Source organism: Argopecten irradians, chromosome 14 (genome assembly GCF_041381155.1).
Source record: "Argopecten irradians isolate NY chromosome 14, Ai_NY, whole genome shotgun sequence".
Lineage (NCBI taxonomy): Eukaryota > Metazoa > Mollusca > Bivalvia > Pectinida > Pectinidae > Argopecten > Argopecten irradians.
Window position 1 is genome coordinate 30,116,210 of NC_091147.1, and position 12,437 is coordinate 30,128,646.

At 35.6% G+C, this 12,437-nt stretch overlaps 1 long non-coding RNA gene across 1 annotated transcript; it reads left to right on the top strand.

Moving 5' to 3' along the window:
* Window positions 1-9,961: 9,961 nt before the first annotated feature.
* Window positions 9,962-12,232, top strand: LOC138307611 (uncharacterized). The gene is made up of 2 exons (XR_011206020.1): window positions 9,962-11,139; window positions 11,988-12,232. It is a non-coding gene; the product is annotated as an uncharacterized lncRNA (long non-coding RNA).
* The last annotated feature ends 205 nt before the right edge of the window (window positions 12,233-12,437 follow it).

Below are 12,437 nucleotides of genomic sequence, written 5' to 3' on the forward strand. Positions count from 1 at the left end.
TGGTTTAGAGGGAGGAGTAGTGGGCCTTGACTGGGTCAATCATCAGTGACCACCAGGAGGGTTTAGAGGGAGGAGTAGTGGGCCTTGACTGGGTCAATCATCAGTGACCACCAGGAGGGTTTAGAGGGAGGATTGGTGGGCCTTGACTGGGTCGATCAATGACCACCAGGAGGGATTAGAGGGGGGAGTAGCGGGCCTTGACACGGTCGATCGGTGACCTCCAGGAGGGTTTAGAGGAAGGAGTAGTGGGCCTTGACTGGGTCAGTCATCAGTGACCACCAGGAGGGTTTAAAGGGAGGAGTAGTGGACCTTGACTGGGTCGATCAGTGACCACCAGGAGGGTTTAGATGGAGGAGTAGCGGTTCTTGACTGGGTCAAACACCAGTGACCAACAGGAGGGTTTAGAGGGAGGAGTAGCGGTTCTTGACTGGGTCAATCACCAGTGACCAACAGGAGGGTTTAGAGGGAGGAGTAGTGGGGCATGACTGGGTCAGTCATCAGTAACCACCAGAAGAGTTTAGAGGGAGGAGTAGTGGGCCTTGGACTGGGTCGATCAATGACCACCAGGAGGGATTAGAGGGGAGTAGCGGCCTTGACATGGTCGATCGGTGACCTCCAGGAAGGTTTAGAGGGGAGGAGTAGTGGGCCTTGACTGGGTCAGTCATCCGTGACCACCAGGAGGGTTTTAAAGGGAGGAGTAGTGGGCCTTGACTGGGTCGATCAGTGACCACCAGGAGGGTTTAGAGGGAGGAGTAGCGGTTCTTGACTGGGTCAATCACCAGTGACCAACAGGAGGGTTTAGAGGGAGGAGTAAGCTGGCCTTGACTGGGTCGATCATCAGTTACCACCAGGAGGGGTTTAGAGGTTGGAGTAGTGGGCCTTGACTGGGTCGATCATCAGTGACCACCAGGAGGGTTTAGAGGGAGGAGTAGTGGGCCTTGACTGGGTCAGTCTTCCATAACCTCCAGGAGAGTTTAGAGGGAGGAGTAATGGGCCTTGACTGGGTCGATTAGTGACCACCAGGAGGGTTTAGAGGGAGGATTAGTGGGCCTTGACTGGGTCAGTCATCACTGACAACCAGGAGGGTTTAGAGGGAGGGGTAGTGGGCCTTGACTGGGTCGATCAGTGACCAACAGGAGGGTTTAGAGGTAGGAGTAGCGGTTCTTGACTGGGTCAATCACCAGTGACCAACAGGAGGGTTTAGAGGGAGGAGTAGTGGGGCTTGACTGGGTCAGTCATCAGTGACCACCAGAAGGGTTTAGAGGGAGGAGTAGTGGGCCTTGACACGGTCGATCGGTGACCTCCAGGAGGGTTTAGAGCGAGGAGTAGTGGGCCTTGACTGGGTCAGTCATCAGTGACCACCAGGAGGGTTTAGAGGGAGGAGTAGTGGGCCTTGACTGGGTCAATCATCAGTGACCACCAGGAGGGTTTAAAGGGAGGAGAAGTGATCATTGACAGAGTCAATCATCAGTGACCAACAGGAGGGTTTAGAGGGAGGAGTAGTGGGCCTTGACTGGGTCGATCATCAGTGACCACCAGGAGGGTTTAGAGGGAGGAGTAGTGGTGGGCCCTTGACTGGGTCAGGGTTCATCAGTGACCACCAGGAGGGTTTAGAGGGAGGAGTAGCGGGCCTTGACTGGGTCGATCAGTGACCACCAGGAGGGTTTAGAGGGAGGAGTAGTGGGCCTTGACTGGGTCAATCATCAGTGACCACCAGGAGGGTTTAGAGGGAGGAGTAGTGGGCCTTGACTGGGTCGATCATCAGTGACCACCAGGAGGGTTTAGAGGGAGGAGTAGTGGGCCTTGAACAGTTACACACAGAATTATAATTCACAGCAGAATTATAAGTTACACACAGAATTATAAGTCAGGACAGCAGAATTATAAGTTACACACAGAATTATAAGTTACACACAGAATTATAATTCACACACAGAATTATAATTCACATGCAGAATTATAAGTTTCACACAGAATAATAAGTTACACACAGAATAATAAGTTACACACAAAATTATAAGTAACACACAGAATTATAAGTTACACACAGAATTATAAGTTACACACAGAATTATAAGTTACACACAGAATTATAAGTTAAGAATTATAATTCACACACAGAATTATAAGTTACACACAGAATTATAATTCACACACAGAATTATAATTCACACAGAATTATAAGTTTAACACACACAGAATATAAGTCAACAATAAGTCACACACAGAATTATAAGTTACACACAGAATTATAATTCACATGCAGAATTATAATACACACAGAATCATAATTCACACAGAATTATAAGTTACACACAGAATTAAATTCACATGCAGAATTATAAGTTACACACAGAATTATAATTCACACACAGAATTATAAGTTACACATACAGAATTATAATTCACACACAGAATTATAAGTCACACACAGAATTATAAGTTACACACACAGAATTATAATTCACATGCAGAATTTTTAATTCACGCACAGAATCATAATTCACATGCAGAATTATAAGTTACACACAGAATTATAATTCACATGCAGAATTATAAGTTACACACAGAATTATAATTCACACACAGAATTATAAGTTACAACAGAAATAATAACAGATTATAATTACAACAGAATTTAATTCACAAGCATACAGAATTATAAGTTCACACACAGAATTATAATTCAACATGCAGAATTATAAGTTACACACAGAATTATAATTCACACACAGAATTATATAAGATTACACACAGAATTATAATTCACACACAGAATTATAAGTTACACACAGAATTATAATTACACACATGCATAATTATAAGTTCACACACAGAATTATAAGTTACACACAGAATATAATTACAAGAATTAAAACACACAGAATTATAAGTTCACACACAGAATTTAATCACAAGAATTATAAGTTACACACAGAATTATAATTCACACACAGAATTATAAGTTACACACAGAATTATAATTACACACACACAGAATTATAATTCACACACAGAATTATAAGTTACACACAGAATTATAAGTTACACACAAAATTATAAGTTAACACACAGAATTATAAGTTCACACACAGAATTATAAGTTACACACAGAATATAAGTTTATAAGTAACACACAGAATTATAAGTTACACACAGAAATTTATAAGTCACACACAGAATTATAAGTTACACACAGAATTATAAGTCACACACAGAATGATAAGTTACGCACAGAATTATAATTCACACGCAGAATTATAATTCACATGCAGAATTATAAGTTTCACACAGAATAATAAGTTACACACAAAATTATAAGTAACACACAAAATTATAAGTAACACACAGAATTATAAGTTACACACAGAATTATAAGTTACACACAGAATTATAATTCACAAACAGAATTACAAGTTACACAATGAATTATAAGTCACAAACAGCATTATATGTTACACACAGAATTATAATTCACACGCAGAATTATAAATTCACATGCAGAATTATAAGTTTCACACAGAATAATAAGTTACACACAGAATAATAAGTTACACACAAAATTATAAGTAACACACAGAATTATAAGTTCACACACAGAATTATAAGTTACACACAGAATTATAATTCACAAACAGAATTACAAGTTACACAATGAATTATAAGTCACAAACAGCATTATATGTTACACACAGAATTATAATTCACATGCAGAATTATAAGTTACACACAGAATTATAAGTTACACACAGAATTATTATTCACATGCAAAATTATAAGTTACACACAGAATTATAAGTTACACACTGAATTATAAGTTATACACACAGGATTGCAAGTTACTCACAGAATTTTAAGTTAAACACAAAATTATAAGTTACACACAGAATTATAAGTTAAACACAGAATTATAAGTCACACAAAGAATTATAAGTTACACACAGAATTATAATTCACACACAGAATTATAAGTTACACACAGAATTATAATTTACACACAGAATTATAAGTTACACACAGAATTATAAGTCACACAGAGAATTATAAGTTACACACAGAATTATAATTCACACACAGAATTATAATTCACATGCAGAATTATAAGTTACACACAAAATTATAATTCACACACAGAATTATAAGTTACACACAGAATTATAAGTTACACACAGAATTATAAGTTACACACAGAATTATAAGTTACACACAGAGTTATAAGTTACACACAGAATTATAATTCACACACAGAATTATAATTCACATGCAGAATTATAAGTATCACACAGAATAATAAGTTACACACAGAATTATAAGTTACACACAGAATTATAAGTTACACACTGAATTATAAGTAATACAGAATTATAAGTTACACACGGAATTATAAGTTACACACAGTTAAACACACAGTTAAACACAGTTTATAAGTCACACGCAGAATTATAAGTTAGACACAGAATTATAAGTTACACACAAAATTAAAAGTAACACACAGAATTATAAGTTACACACAGAATTATAAGTTACACACACAAGTACAAGTTTAATTCACACACAGAATTACAAGTTATACACAGAATTATAATTCACAAACAGCATTATATGTTACACACAGAATTATAATTCACATGCAGAATTATAAGTTACAAACAGAATTATAAGTTACACACAGAATTAAAAGTTAACACAGAATATAAGTTATACAGAATTATAAGTTACACACCGAATTATAAGTTATACACAGGATTACAAGTTACTCACAGAATTTTAAGTTAAACACAGAATTATAAGTTACACACAGAATTACAAGTTAAACATAGAATTATAAGTCACACAAAGAATTATAAGTTACTCACAGAATTATAATTCACACACAGAATTTTAAGTTACACACAGAATAATAATTTACACACAGAATTATAATTCACACGCAGAATTATAAGTTACATACAGAATTATAATCACACAGAGAATTATAAGTTAAACACAGAATTATAATTCACACACAGAATCATAATTCACATGCAGAATTATAAGTTTCACACATAAATATAATTCACATACAGAATTATAATTCACATGCAGAATTATAAGTTACACACAGAATTATAATTCACATGCAGAATTATAAGTTACACACAGAATTATAATTCACATGCAGAATTATAAGTTACACACAGAATTATAAGTTACACACAGAATTATAATTCACACACAGAATTATAATTCACATGCAGAATTATAAGTTACATACAGAATTATAATCACACACAGAATTATAAGTTACACACAGAATTATAATTCACATGCAGAATTATAAGTTTCACACAGAATTATAATTCACACAGAATTATATTGGAGAGTCATTTCGCTGTTTGGCCGTCAGACACAGCGATACTCAACTAACACGTGGTATTTAGGAAGACAGCGGGAAACATAAGACGACCCGCGTTATGAAAATTATTCAGAATTGTTCAGAAGGTATTAATATGTGTTGTATGAACTGTAAGTTTATAAATTTTGCTACTCTACAATTATCGATCTCAGTTTACGTTCCCATTTTAAAAATTAAAAGCAGTTTTGGAAAGGTAGTGGGCCTTCAATGATATTATTTAAAAGGGTAAAAACTTTGTAAATTACAGTAAAATGATTCCAATTTATAGAGTCAAATCATTCCCAGTGAAGTTTTATTGCTAATTGACTGCATACAAATGGTACATTGTACATATAAGGCAATAACTCTTAAATCTTTTAAGCTAAATGAATATTAACAATATGGGTAAAATATAATTGAATATTTCAGTCAGTTAGGCTAGCTGAATACAAAGTTTAATAATTATAAAGCTCAGTTATCAAACATTGTAAAGGGCAATAACTCTATAAATTTAATACATTGTATAGTCAAATAATTATGATTTTCAACTTAATATACTACTTCAATTTATTTAGTAAAGATAATTAAGCTTAATGAACATCTACTCAAGTTATCAGATTTATGAGGAAATTAAAGTTTATATGCACTACATACGTCGCATGACAATGGACAACATTCATAAAACCATGATCATGAATATAAAACTATGAAATTTGCTGTCATACTTAAGCTTAAATCATGAATATTTCTACCCATGAAATAATTTGCAATTCCCTCACTACAAAATTTCATGGTACACAGTAGATTTAGTACAAACCGTGATTGTCTCCCTTTTCGCCTTCAGCTCCATGGCAGCCTCAATAGAAGTCTTGCCCCTTCTGTTTCTGAGTCCCTCCACCTTCATCATAGCTACCTGCTCTTGTCCCGGCAGACTCAAACGTCGCCGGCCTGTTTTAGTAGTTGAACTCACTGTAAAAAGACCGATCATATAAGATTTGTAGACCTTTATATAGGGGTGTAAGGTATTAAAGGGATAATTTAGTCTAAATAATCACTAAAATTTGCACATAAATCGGAATACACCAGCTCTAATGGAAACAAGCAAAGTTGGTTTTACTGTGATATACCAGAAAAGCTCATGATGGTGAAATGTGTGTGAAATGTTCAAACTCGCTTGCTGTCCGCCATTACACAAAAAAATTTATGGTTGGACGTCTTCTATGCCGAACCCTGGCCCTTGCGCATGGAGTAATGCAACTTTTGTCTAGACTACTCAAATTACTCTTACATTAAACTGTGTTTATCTCATTAGGTGAATTGTCATGGCTAAACAAGAGGCCCAGAGAGCCTGTATCGCTCACCTGGTTTGTAATGCCAAGTAATGTTCTGAATACAGGTTCATTGTTTCTTTTCTGAAGGAATTTTAATATTAAACTCTAAATCCCCTATTGGGCCCCACCCCTCCTGCCCCCAGGGGGGTCAGAGCCAAAATTTATACAAGTTCTGTTCCCCTTCCCCCAAGGATGTTTATGGCCAAATTTGGTCACAATCCAAGCAAAACTCTAGGACAAGTAGTGATTTATAGGATTTACCTCTATTTCCCCTATTGGGCCCCACCCATCCTGCCCCCGGGGGCCAGAGCCAAAATTTATACAAGTTCTGTTCCCCTTCCAAAAAGGATGTTTGTGGCCAAATTTGGTAACATTCCATGCAGAACTCTATGACTAGTAGCGATTTAAAGGATTTACCTCTATTTCCCCTATTGGGCCCCGCCCCTCCTGCCCCTGGGGGTCAGAACCAAAATTTATACAAGTTCTGTTCCCCCTCCCCCAAGGATGTTTGTGTCCAAATTTGGTTACAATCCATGCAGAACTCTAGGACAAGTAGCGATTTATATGTTTTACATCTATTTCCCCTATTGGGCCCGGCCCCTTCTGCCCCAGGGGGGTCAGAGCCAAAATTTATAAAGTTCTGTTCGCCCTCCCCAAGGATGTTTGTGGCCAAATTTGGTTACAATCCATGCAGAACTCTATGACTAGTAGCGAGTTAAAGGAAATGTTGACGGACGGACGACGGACGCCGCGCCATGACATAACATTCGGGCCAGGTGAGCTAAAAATAATTCATCAACTCCTCAGTGGTTATGTAAATGTAAGTTTCGTAAGGAAAAGAGAACAAAACATCTATGCCATGTTTTGCTTTGTGGTTATGTAACAAAATTAGGCTGACTGCAATGTCCCTTTTATGTTATAGACAATATTTGGATTATGGTCTGGTGGAGTAACCATGATAGGGATACAGTGAAACAAAACAAGTGATATAACAAAAATGGTAAAAGAAAGTTATGATTGTGTTACCTTGTTTGTGATGCGGTGGTTTGATCTCAGCTAGTCTCCACCAGCCGGACTCGCCTAGTTCCTTGGCCCCAGACACAAAGTGATGGGGACAGCCCGATGATAGAGTCCCAGCCACTGTACCATGCCACAAGTTTGTCTTCTTCCTGGCAACACACACATATATCAGTACAGTTTGTATTGGTAAATAGTCAGTAACAATGTGTTCTTCAAGTATTGGTCCAAGGTATGTGATGAACATCTATGTTCAGGTGTTACATTATGTTGTGGTGAAGTGGTAAATGTCTTACATTATGTTGTGGTAAATGTGTTACATTATATTGTGGTGTAGTGGTAAATGTGTTACATTATGTTGTGGTGTAGTGGTAAATGTGTTACATTATGTTGTGGTAAATGTCTTACATTATGTTGTGGTAAATGTGTTACATTATGTTGTGGTGTAGTGGTAAATGTGTTACATTATGTTGTGGTAAATGTGTTACATTATATTGTGGTGTAGTGGTAAATGTGTTACATTATGTTGTGGTGTAGTGGTAAATGTGTTACATTATGTTGTGGTGTAGTGGTAAATGTGTTACATTATGTTGTGGTGTAGTGGTATATGTGTTACATTATGTCGTGATATAGTGGTAAATGTGTTACATTATATTGTGGTGTAGTGGTAAATGTGTTACATTATGTTGTGGTGTAGTGGTATATGTGTTACATTATGTCGTGATATAGTGGTAAATGTGTTACATTATATTGTGGTGTAGTGGTAAATGTGTTACATTATGTTGTAGTGTAGTGGTAAATGTGTTACATAATGTTGTGGTAAATGTGTTACATTATGTTGTGGTGTAGTGGTAAATGTGTTACATTATGTTGTGGTGTAGTGGTAAATGTGTTACATTATGTTGTGGTAAATGTGTTACATTATGTTGTGGTAAATGTGTTACATTATATTGTGGTGTAGTGGTAAATGTGTTACATTATGTTGTGGTGTAGTGGTAAATGTGTTACATTATGTTGTGGTAAATGTGTTACATTATGTTGTGGTGAAGTGGTAAATGTGTTACATTATGTTGTGGTAAATGTGTTACATTATGTTGTGGTGTAGTGGTAAATGTCTTACATTATGTTGTGGTAAATGTGTTACATTATATTGTGGTGTAGTGGTAAATGTGTTACATTATGTTGTGGTGTAGTGGTAAATGTGTTACATTATGTTGTGGTAAATGTGTTACATTATGTTGTGGTGTAGTGGTAAATGTGTTACATTATGTTGTGGTAAATGTGTTACATTATGTTGTGGTGTAGTGGTAAATGTGTTACATTATGTTGTGGTAAATGTGTTACATTATATTGTGGTGTAGTGGTAAATGTGTTACATTATGTTGTGGTGTAGTGGTAAATGTGTTACATTATGTTGTGGTAAATGTGTTACATTATGTTATGGTATATGTGTTACATTATGTTGTGGTAAATGTGTTACATTATGTTGTGGTGTAGTGGTAAATGTGTTACATTATGTTGTGGTGTAGTGGTAAATGTGTTACATTATGTTGTGGTGTAGTGGTAAATGTGTTACATTATGTTGTGGTAAATGTGTTACATTATGTTGTGGTGTAGTGGTATATGTGTTACATTATGTCGTGATATAGTGGTAAATGTGTTACATTATATTGTGGTGTAGTGGTAAATGTGTTACATTATGTTGTGGTGTAGTGGTAAATGTGTTACATTATGTTGTGGTAAATGTGTTACATTATGTTGTGGTGTAGTGGTAAATGTGTTACATTATGTTGTGGTATATGTGTTACATTATGTCGTCCCGAGAGAAAAAAGAACATGGCGGTGACGGTTAAAGTAAGTGAGCTACATGATGTTTAAATGGAGTTTCTACAAAGTACGGGTCATGACATCTCCAAAGGAGATTGTGGATGAACACAGTTATGGGTACTGTTTACCACCACAAGCGTAGATTTTGTGATTTTGGCTTGGTTTTTGAGGTGCCCATTAGAGCCGAGACGACATTTAGACCGGACAGGGAAATGTCTACCTGGCATATTTTTCATAAATTTCCCGATTCATCAAGCCATACCTTCGTCAGTACTTGGCCAATTTTGTTCATCAAGCACTCAATGGAAAGATAAATTATTTCTCTTTAAGGTAAGATATCAGTCAATGTTGTATATTAACCATTTATTAAAATAATCACGGTTTAAAAAAATAGGTCCGTTTTTCTCTACTGCCGAGTTCATACCCTTGATACTATAATATATATATGTATACTATTGGTTAAAAATTTTCGTGCCAGGTCCCTGTGATAACTAGCATGCTTGAGTGTACAACATATATAATCCCTGACTGTACCCGTACTATACAACCTATATAACTTACATCCTTGACTGTACCCGTACTACACCACATATATCATTTACATCCCTGACTGTACCCGTACTACACCATATATATCATTTACATCCCTGACTGTACCCGTACTACACCACATATATCATTTACATCCCTGACTGTACTCGTACTATACAACATAACTTACATCCTTGACTGTACCCGTACCATCAAACATTATATAACTTACATCACTGAGTTTCCCCGTACATAAATATCAGAGACTATGAATTTAGTGTCTAGATTATGACGTCATTATCTAAATGACCGGAACAGACTAATTAATCTCCCTTTATTGCACAAGTAGTGTGACTAATTTGGAATGGTATTAATTAGTGCGAGTCTGTATACAAAATTGCATCTCGAAGCAACCTTTGTATGAGTACTTAGGAAGCGTACTGTAGCTGTGCATGATTCTTTGAAACAAGTCGAGTTTTTTTATAACTATTTATGGCATGCCGAACGTTGCAAAATTCAATAAGTAAAATAAAATGTGTAAAAAAATATTTTTGTAATATATCGTTATATGTGTTCAATATAATTAAAGCGAATAGTCGGGCAAGTGACTGTAAAATCGGTAAAAATGGTATTAATATATCCGGTATAATTTCTTATGAATTAGAAAAATAAAACTTTCCGTCAAAATCGCTGTACATGCGAAGAAAATAATAATATCTATGGGAATCCTAAAAGTCCTCCCGACCGGCTATGAGTGCAGTTCAACCTTAACGCATGCGCAACACCCACCACTCTCCGTAGTAAACAAAACATGGCTACCGTAGTTTTGAACCAAAATGTTTCCGCCAAAACAACCAACTGACTCACCTAAAATGCGAAAGGAAAGGCAATGGAGCAGCGACAATCCCAACAACTGACTCGGTAAACATTACAACGCATGGACAGTGTTAATACAACTTGTTATAGTGAAGAGAACAGTTCAAACGAGCACGCGGCTCCGGACCGCTACTGTACGTACCTAGGCCTACTACCCGGTACTCCCTGCTCAGCTGATAGTGAGTGAGTCTTCGTATTTTGATCATTATGTAAATATTCCCTAGCAGTATTTTTTTCATAAATGAGTGGTCACATATGGTCACATGTTTCATACCTGTTCCCCAATCGCGTAAAACGTAACCCTGGGGTAAATAGCGGTTCTTTAGTGGGGCCTCTTTAGGGGTAATGAATGCCCTGTATATTTATAAAATGTACCGTTGTAATGCATGTACAGTTAGAATGTAACCGCTAGTGCATTATCAAGCTAAGATTTGTTTCAATTAATCTATAATATTATGCTACCGATCAATTCATACAGTTCTGATGTATATATTTATAGATTTTTAATTTGTAAATTTTTGTTCTGTACATGTTCTGGTAGTGTTGTACACATACATTGTATATAGGATTTACATTGTAGGTTAATTGGTAAAATTGTATTGTATATGTTCTGATATTCACATATACATATGTACATGTAGGTTTTAGCTTGTTCTTTAGATATATTTGGAGGACACATACAGTATTATTTCTGGTCATAATAATAAATAGTGTTTGTACATGTGTATGTACTGCCAGAAACATATATACATGTATATATATTTCTGGTACTGCAGCCATGTATCATTTATAATTATTCTGAATTTTTGTTGGAACTATAGATAATGATTTTTGTATCTTTTTTGAAACAATATTTTATTCTATCAAATGCATCAGTGACACATTCACAACTTATAAAATGTTTTCTCTAAAATAAAAAAAAACAACTGTAGAATGAACCTACATTTATTCATTTATATATATTTGAAATTGATCATTTCAATTTTTGTCACATTCAACAGATATAAAAAATTGTTGGTTCTTTTTTTCAGGCACCATGCATGCATATTGACATGAATACAGAAAGTTCATCCCTTGGACCTGTATACAAGTGTATGTATACATATACATACAATTAGCATCATATGAAGACTGAAGAATGTTGATTTGAGTGCTCTTGAAAGTAAACTTTTCCAATATGGACCTAGAAGATCATGAACAGAACATTTAAACAGTATTAATTTATTAAATGTTCCTTTCAACTGTAATCATTAAATAAAATTATGATGCAATACTTTTTCATTGTTTAACTTTGTAGAAATATTTGTTTATTTTAGTCCTCTAGATCCAGTGATTATAATTCTTGCATCCATATGCCTGCCCATTTGTTTGTCAGGGCTTGTGAGATAGCTTTTCAATTACTTTTAAAATATAAGGATTTTTTTACATATAGCTATATAGATACCATTGTCTTAGGATTTCTAAATTCTACTTTACAAGAG